Source organism: Sorghum bicolor, chromosome 8 (assembly GCF_000003195.3).
Source record: "Sorghum bicolor cultivar BTx623 chromosome 8, Sorghum_bicolor_NCBIv3, whole genome shotgun sequence".
NCBI classification, from domain to species: Eukaryota; Viridiplantae; Streptophyta; class Magnoliopsida; order Poales; family Poaceae; genus Sorghum; species Sorghum bicolor.
This window is the reverse complement of record NC_012877.2, coordinates 47,187,238-47,196,191: the sequence shown is the minus strand read 5'-3', so window position 1 is coordinate 47,196,191 and position 8,954 is coordinate 47,187,238.

Sequence of the window (8,954 nt, the reverse complement as noted above, 5' to 3'; positions counted from 1 at the left end):
TTTACACATTTACACAACATGTGGTGGGTACATCACGGTGATGGGATTTGCTACTTGACGCTATGGCTGATGAGCATAGCGAGCACCTCCTCTACATTTGGCGAGCACGACGAGCACCTGGCGCATCTCGACGAGCACCTCCTCCACACCTGGACGAGCATGGAAGTGAAGCCAAGCAACACAGACGCTCTAACCATGTTTCAGCAGGGAGTAGCTGGTGTGCGTGGAGCTCGTGGACCTTGGTGGCGACTGCAAGGCACACAACATGCTCACCGTGCTCGCCTGAGTCTTCCTCTGGTGAGTCATGGCCTCAGGGGCACCATGCCCCTCGTTGCCTCCATGGCCGATGTCAGCTAGAGGTCGGTGGAAATGAAAGAATGCGAAGCACTCGGGTCAAATAGAGCAAAAACTAGCACTGAGTCTACTTGAATATAGCCACCAACCACTTTGGTAGCTCCATGAATGTTATGCATATCCACATTGCTCAGTCTTCTATTGATATAGTCTCATTGCACCTTACTTCCATGAGCAGGCTTCTTATGGCTTTTCCTTTTTCTCTTTCGCCGTTGTGGATTCTGATTCGATTCACTTCCAACTTGCTCTTCAGTATCATTATTTTGATAGTACTCAGCTTCATCATACTTATAACATCCTTTAAGCGTAGGATCATCATTCTTTTCCCACATATCAGTAAGAGGCATCATATAGGGCTCCTGATCCATGGGATGCTACACTCCCTGTCATCAAGTGACCAACGTCAATAACACGAGAAGGAGAGATGATCATAATCATAGAATATCTCAAGAGACAACTCTCACTTCAAGATAAGTTGAAAATGCATCAACCCGTGATATCAAGGTTCTACCCCCCTTAAGAAAGGTCGACTAGGTGGCACAAGGAGGTAGCTTGCACTTTTTCTTGACAAGTTATCTTGCATTGAGACCTTTTGACATCCCAAGGAACTTATGTGCAAGGAAGAATTAAATATCTTGAAATTTCCTCACCATATGAAAATCACTAGCACAGTAAAATAGACATAACTCTTGTTCTGTTAATCCAATAGGGTTATAGCTTATACCCTTAGAAAGCTTGGCAACTTATCTAAAACTTTGCTATGGAATACTTTTCCAAATTCCATAGTTACATTTGTCCCAAACAGTAAGCAACCAAAACTGATCCAGATTCTTGACAGCACAACTGTATCATCTTGTGATTTTCATAACTCCAATACCAGAATAGCTATGGGGGTGATTCTTGAGGTCAGAGAAAAATCTTGAAGTCCACTATCATGCAGAATTTTCTCATGATTTTTGGTCATCCAAGAACAGAGACATAAACTGATAAAGATGAGATACTCTAGAAAGGCAGGATAAGGTAACAAGAGAAAAACCAAAACCCAACTATTTATGTCATTAATCCTTATGCCTTAGACATATAAACTAAATAAAATTGTGAAGAAACTCAAGATCATTACACTCATTACAAAGATCCAAATAAAACATAAACATAAAGACAATTCAACCAAGCAGTAAAGGTTCACAAGGCACACAAACTCGACTTTTGCTACTAGTGTTTTTATTACACAAGGGAACAAACTCCTATATCTTAAACTCAGTGTGGCTACTTTCATGATGCATCTATTGATTCCTCTGTGGGCAAGAGTTTACATAGTGTCCTTCCTATCGGTAGTGATAACACTTTTTCTTAGCTAGATCCTTCGTGATATCATTTTCCACTGTGGTGTTGCTCGGTGGGTAATCAGCTCGTTGACTCTGAAGGTTTGTCTCTGGCTGGCTAGCTTTCTTCCTAACTGAAAGGTCCTTGTTTGGTTTTGGTAATTGACTGACAACTTAGGTGGACTAATAGTGTTTATGTGAGATACATAGGAGATTAGTCCACAGATGATGATGTGATGATGAAGGAGCTCATTGCATATGAGACATGACATGGAGTCATGTGACCAAGGTGGAGAAGATCAAGATGAGGTTTGGCTCGATGGACCGGTTGCAAGAGTGAAGGGCAAGTCGGAGGCTTTGAAGCGAGGGACCGCGTGTGACGGTGAAGCTAGAGCAAGACTTGGCGCCGATGGACCGAGGCAACGGTGAAGAGCAAGTGAGGTCAAGATCGATGAACCAATATGGTCACGTGATGATATGAAGTGGATCATATCATTTGGTGATTGGTTGGTGCATGTGTTGCATCGACATTGGAGGAGATGGAATGGAAAGCGCAAGGCAAAGGTATAACCTAGGGCTTTTCCATTTCACCGGTCATAAGTGTGTAGAGAAGTTTATGACCGGATTTAGGATAGATGGCCGTACTATCAAGAGGGGCAAACTTGTTTGCATATCGGTCATCTAGTACCACTTGAGCGATCTAACTTTGCATACGTGTTAGGATCGAGTGGCGTGGCAAGTTTGAGAGGCTAACTTCTTTGAGAAAATAATTGTGAAAATGCTAACACACATGCACATGGTGGTGTACACTTGGTGGTGTTGGCACATTTGCAAAGGAGAAGGTGTTGGAGTTGATTTTGATCAACTTGGAGAAGAGAGAGAAGTCTTTCGGTGTTCTCCGGACATTAGGATGGCTTTTAGATTGGAATACTGCTTTGATCCATTTTGTTTTGGATTTAGTATTCATTTAGATTGGATAGCACTCTAAGTAAGCTTTTCAAAATGTCCAAGATCATCGAATTCGGAGTTTGGAGCTAGAAGTTAGCAACCTAACAAGCTGAACTACAGGCACAGGACGCTGTGAGTCCGGTGCGCACAGGACGAGTCCGGTGTGCATAGGACGCTGAGAGTCCGGTGCTGCTGCATGTTTGTGTTGCTCTCTGTGTATGCATCCGGTGCGCACAGGACGCGTCCGGTGTGAAGCAGCAGAGCGTCCGATGCTACTGTTCCAGACACGCGTGTGTGTGCTAGCCGTTGGCGGCAACGGTCGAGTTCAAACGGCTAGTGACACGTGGCTGTTTCTAGAGCACCGGACGCACTGTTCCAGCGTCCGGTGCTACCTGCAGTGAGTCCGGTGCTCATGACTTGGCCTAGTGAAGGGGCAACGGCTAGTTTAGCCCTTGGGGCTATAAATAGAAGTGGTAGCCGACCTTGGCGAGTGCTGAGAACCCTTGGGACTTAGTGTCCATGCTTAGGGAGTGCTAGGAAAGCCTCTAACGCACTTGTGCGTGCAAGAGTGCGAATTAATAGCGAGTGAGTGATTCTAGTGCGTTGCATTGAGAGATTGCATCGAGTGGCACTAGGTGTTCGTGTTGCAAGCCGGTGGTACTTATTACTCTTGGAGGTTGCCACCTCCTAGACGGCATGGTGGCTTGTGACTCCGTCGAAGCACGCAAGGAGATTGTGCGGTGCTCTGGAGAAGAGATTGTGAGGGGTACGGTACTCACCCCGCGGGGATCGCGAAGAGCAACTCTAGTTGAGCGAGACGTGAAGGGCGACAAGTGGTCCGGCCAGGTCAAGTGCTAGAGTTCGTGGTAAGCACTCCACATGGGAGAGTGTGACTTGTGGGTCACCACTAGCAAGAGGACCGGCGGCTACCTTGGAGCTTGTCTCAACGGGGACGTAGCTTGGTGGCAACCAAGTGAACCTCGAGAGAAAATCATCGTGTCAACATTTGTTCTTCCCGTTGGTTTGAAAGTCCCTAACACAAGCTTGTTCTTACTTTCATTTACTTGTGCTTGTGTAGTTGCTCTTGTAATTAGTTAGCTTGTGTAGCTTGCTAGTTATCTTCTTGCTTGTGTAGCTAGAAGTAGTTTCCTTGCGCGACTAATTTGGTTTGTGTAACCTTGTTAGTCACATTGCTTAGTTTGTGTAGCTAAGTAAGTTGCGCTCTCTAATTTGGCATTAGTTGCCTTGTTATTGAGCTTGCTAGTGAGCTTAGGCTTTGTGCGCTTTGCCTCACTAGTTTGTGTAGGAGCTCCCCCGGTTTGCAAAGTACTAGTTGCATAGGTTTGTGTGACCTTGCTTCTAGATTTTGTTAGGTGAGCTCTTGCTAAGGTAGCACCTTGCTTGCTTGTTTAGGATCTTTTCAAGGTGCTAGAGAACTTAGATAGAGGGGTGTAGTCTTGGCTAGACCGATAGTTTTAATTCCGCACTTGTTTCGGTTAGCCGGCGTGTTAAAGTTTTAGAAAGGACTATTCACCCCCCTCTAGTCCGCCATCTCGACCCTTCACTAACTTGGTTGATCCTTCGAGGTTGAAACTCTTTATAAGTGATGGTCCATCCATCTATGCATACCTCATGAGCAGTGGGGTTAGCTTGAGAAATTTCTTCATCTCTAAGGTTTGGATTTTCATGGCCAAAGTTCAAAGCTAAATGTGACAACTTAGGATTTGAATGTTGTTCACTTCCCAATGCTCGCTCTAGTAATTTTGCCTTCCTCTTCTTATCCTCATTAGTCACACAATTTGGTTTTACCTTAACTTACTTTTTAGATGACCTATTTCGAAGACAAGTAAGACCATAATGCCTACAACAATGACATTGATCCTGATATCCTGATGTACCACTACCAACACCTCCATGGCTTCTCAGATTTTTCCAGGCTTCTGCTACTTGTCTCTTAACTGGTCCTGAGATGCGCTATTGAGAGTTCCCAATCTGAGTCATTCCTTCCATTACTTGTTTTTGCATGTCTAGAAGCTTCTCCTTGTTGAATGCTTTTATGAATGACATTGTCGGGTCCTTTTGTCCATTCATGCCAAAGATCTCCTCGTTATGAGCCATCTAAATAGACAAGGTGGATGGATTTAGAATAGAGACAAAGTTTTATAATAGAATAGGGTAGAGGTAAGCATAACTTTTAGCAATTATCAAGGTTAAGGTGAAAGCAAGAAGTAAGCAGAGATAGAAGCATCCTAAAATGTCTGGTTCTAAGTAGACTTGCATCCTACAGTCAGCATTGCTTTGATACCACTTTGTAACACCCGATTTTAAGAACAAAATCAGATATGCACCATATGTGAGTTTTAGAAGACAAATCTCACATATAGCTACAAATAAGGGGTAATATCAAAGAACAACGCATAAATTATATAACGTATATAATAAATCAGAAACAACCTTAGGCAGCAAACCATGGAAGATAACTCCAAACTTCGAGTATTAACTTCACTCTACAGGATCCAACTGACTGGTTGATCACAAGCCCAATACTTCTCCTGAGGTGTGGGGGAGATTGCAAGAGTGAGTCCAAAATGAACTCCGCAAGTATAGCAACTAGATAGTATAGATCCTATAGTCTCATGATCAATGTGACATAAATAATATAGAGCATTAAACAATAAACAATGAGTATCTTAACACAACAAGATTCATCACCCTTAATGTAAGAATTCCCAAGGCCACTCGTGACCGTGAGCACGACTAGTATACCAATTTATTAAACACTCTGCAGAGGTCGTACATCTTTAACCATGAGTCATGTTTTACCCTTTCGCCTGAGGTAGCTAACCTCTTAACCCCCTCCAAGGGAGGCCAGCAGGGATCACTATGAAGTTTTTTAAAGGTTCGTCTAACAAGTTAGGGCCGCTTGGTTTCGGTAGTCAGTCCATGTGATTCTACCACGCAGGGAATCCACGGTCTGCTATCCCCCATTTGCGCCACTCAGGTAACCTCTAACAAGATAGAAAATTTACTCATACTTGACTAAAGCCAGAGCCATTATAGCCCTCATGGTTGCACTTTTATCCCGTTATCACTTACGAATAAATCCTCAACTTGCTAAAAAGTCATTATTATAATATGTTGCTTTATATTAATCTAGTCACCAGAACATGGTCATAGAATTAAATCCCAAATCTTATACTTGCCTTGATCCAATTGGTCCTGCTGGTCCTGCTGTCCTTACTTGCTTCCAAGGCTCTGATCTTGATCACCGAAGTAATGCCCACCATCTAATCTCGATCATCGATTATCAACACACAAACAATCGGAGACAGACATACACGAAGCAAACAAGATTATAATTAGAACAGTACACCAACAGTAAATAAATCTAAATAAGAAGTTTTCCAAAATTATCAACACGCTGCTACGATCACGTCAACGAGAAATTCACGGAAAATGGAGTTACGACGCAAAATCTACGCCATAAACGTGACATCAAAAGCAATCTAAGGACGCATATTTATTTAGGAAAACTAACAGTGGTGAACCTAGATAACAGTGGTACCAACGCGAAACTTATGAAATTGCGAAACTAACACAACTTGAACGGATCGAACTGGAGTTCAAATGACGATTTTATAACTAAAACGATTTAGTGGCAATTCTATAAATAGTGCTGAGTATAATTGTTTTTAAAACAAATAAAGAAATCCAGGGAAATTCCAGCTAGGGACTGCATGTGGGATAAAGAAGTTCTTGGGGGCTCTTTAACAAAGCTGCCCTCGAATGGGTACGGGCTACTCACGGCCGTTGGATCACAGATGAACGCGCAGGATTAAAAGAAAAGAAAGAAAACAAAAAAAAGAGAGGGAGGGCAGGCTGGCCGAAGCTCACCGGAGCAAGTGAATAAGGAGCTACGGTGCACGGTTTTCGATTCCGTTTGAACTGGAAGAAAGAGGAGACCGTCGCGAGTCCGCCCATGCCCAAAGCGTGGCCAGGGGTGCGCCTGTGGGGGGCGTGCCATGGTCGGTAGCCTCGGAGCTTGCTAGCATTGGGCGTTAGGAGACTATGGGGCACCGTTTTTTGAACCGAGAACACCGGGAGAGAGAGGAGATCAAGGCGAGCGCGTTCCCAGTCTTTGCGCGGCCGGAGAAAGCAGTTTCCATGGTGGTTCGCGGCGGCGCCATGAACGGCCCGTCGGACCTCGCGGCTAAGGCACTAGAATGCACCAAATCGCGTGGGGAAGAGTGCGGGAGAGAGTGGGGAGAATGGCGAGCTCACCGAGGGCAACAATGAGGAGCGGGACGGCTCGGTTCGTCGGGGCGATGTGCGGCGAGTCGCGGCTCCGGTGGCGGTCTTGCAGTGCGCGTTCGAGCGAGCGAGTGAGTAGAATGGGAGGGGAATGAGGAGAGGGAGTGCGGCTCGGGCACGGGCACTCCACAAAACAGCCGAGGCGTGGGGGAGAGGAGACGTGGGGAGTGGGGAGCGGGGCGCGGCGTGGGCGTGCGAAGGGACCAGTTGGGGAAGGAGAAGAAGCTGATGGGTGGGCCCCGCATGTCAGTTGCTGGAGAGAGAGAGGAGGGGGGAGGGAATGTTGGCGGGCTGGCTGGGCCAAGCAGGCCGAAAAGGGAGGGGGAGAGGAGAGAAGGGTGGATTTCTTTTTTTATTTCTAACTCATTTTCAAAAGCATTTGCAATTTGAATTTTGAACAAAATTTCCGTTTGCATAACTTCACACATCATAAAAATAAAATGTTGCAGCATGAATGCATCAACATATGTTTCTAACCTTATATTAAATTTTAACTTCCCAAAAAAATTATTATTTTCCTATATTTTAATGCCCACAAAATTGACTCCAAAAATCAAATTTGAACTATTTTAAAGAAGGGAATTTTTAGGGTGTTACAATTATGAAGATAACAATGCCTACATTTCTAGAGGAGTTAGAAGAAAGAGGTATACCTTTGTGCATGCTACTGCTTGGATTATGCCCCTGTTGAGATGCCTGAGATGCCTGTACCAGAGATACACCTTGTAGAGGATATTGAGTGCCTGGTGCAGTGGAGAGGTTTTGTATGAAATGGGGTTGGATGGAGTCATGGTGGGCAGTGTTGATGAAGTCGTGATGGGTAGCGCTGTGAGTAGCATGGTCACCAAGGTTGGCTAGCATAGCAGCAACCGCACTATGCACCTGAGTGGTAGTCCAAGTTTTGTTGTTGAAGTGCTTATCATTCCTAGATCTCCAGAGAAACCATAAGGTTATTAAAATACTTTGCAGTTGAGCATCAGTGGAATTATCATTGATTAAAATCTGTAAAACATGCTACATACCATTTTTTCTTGAGGTAGAGAATCAGTTCTTAAGGAAGGATTGAAAGTGAACCAAACAGCTCTAGGAAGATTACAATGAAAGAATAAATGAGCATCAGTTTCATTCATACCACAGGAGGCACAAAAAGGAAGTATATGGTTGGAGTAGGCAGAAGCTCTATGCCCAAAAGCTAGAGCACGACGAATTATCCTCCAAGTGAAAGTTTTAATGATAGAGGGAATAGAATTAGATTTCCAAACCTTATGCGGAATTTGTTTAGCATGTGGCAGAATGCTCCTAGACCCTTGAGCAAGCAATTGAATTCTGTTTTGAGCTGCAAGGTGAGTATAAATATTTTTGGTAGTACAATTACCTGGCCATCTGAGCACATCCTGAGTTTATTGCGGTATTGTTTGAAGATTTTGAATCTGATGAGTAACCTGTGTATCAAAGATGTTATTTAACAGCTGTATATTCCAATCCTATGAGTGAGGGATCCAAAGATCAGAAATTGTTTTAGGCAGAGGAGTAACATGAATAGGTTGTCTGAGATGCACATGAATGGATTCCCAGAGAGGAAACCAAGGTGTAAACCAGATAGATGAATTTCCTACATGAATCTGGTAGGTAACATTCACTGCTAGAGAACAGACCTTTCGTCGATGTGCCAAATGAGCTTTAGTCCCGGCAATTTTGGCGACCGGGACAAAAGAAATCTTTAGTCCCGGTTAGTAAAGCCAACCGGGACTAACGGTCCCTCGCCAACGGCTATGGTGTCAGGCGCTGTCGGAGAGGGACCTTTAGTCCCGGTTGGCTTTACTAACCGGGACTAAAGATTTCTTTTGTCCCGGTCGCCAAAATTGCCGGGACTAAAGCTCATTTGGCACATCGACGAAAGGTCTGTTCTCTAGCAGTGAATGTTACCTACCAGATTCATGTAGGAAATTCATCTATCTGGTTTACACCCTTGGTTTCCTCTCTGGGAATCCATTCATGTGCATCTCAGACACCCTATTC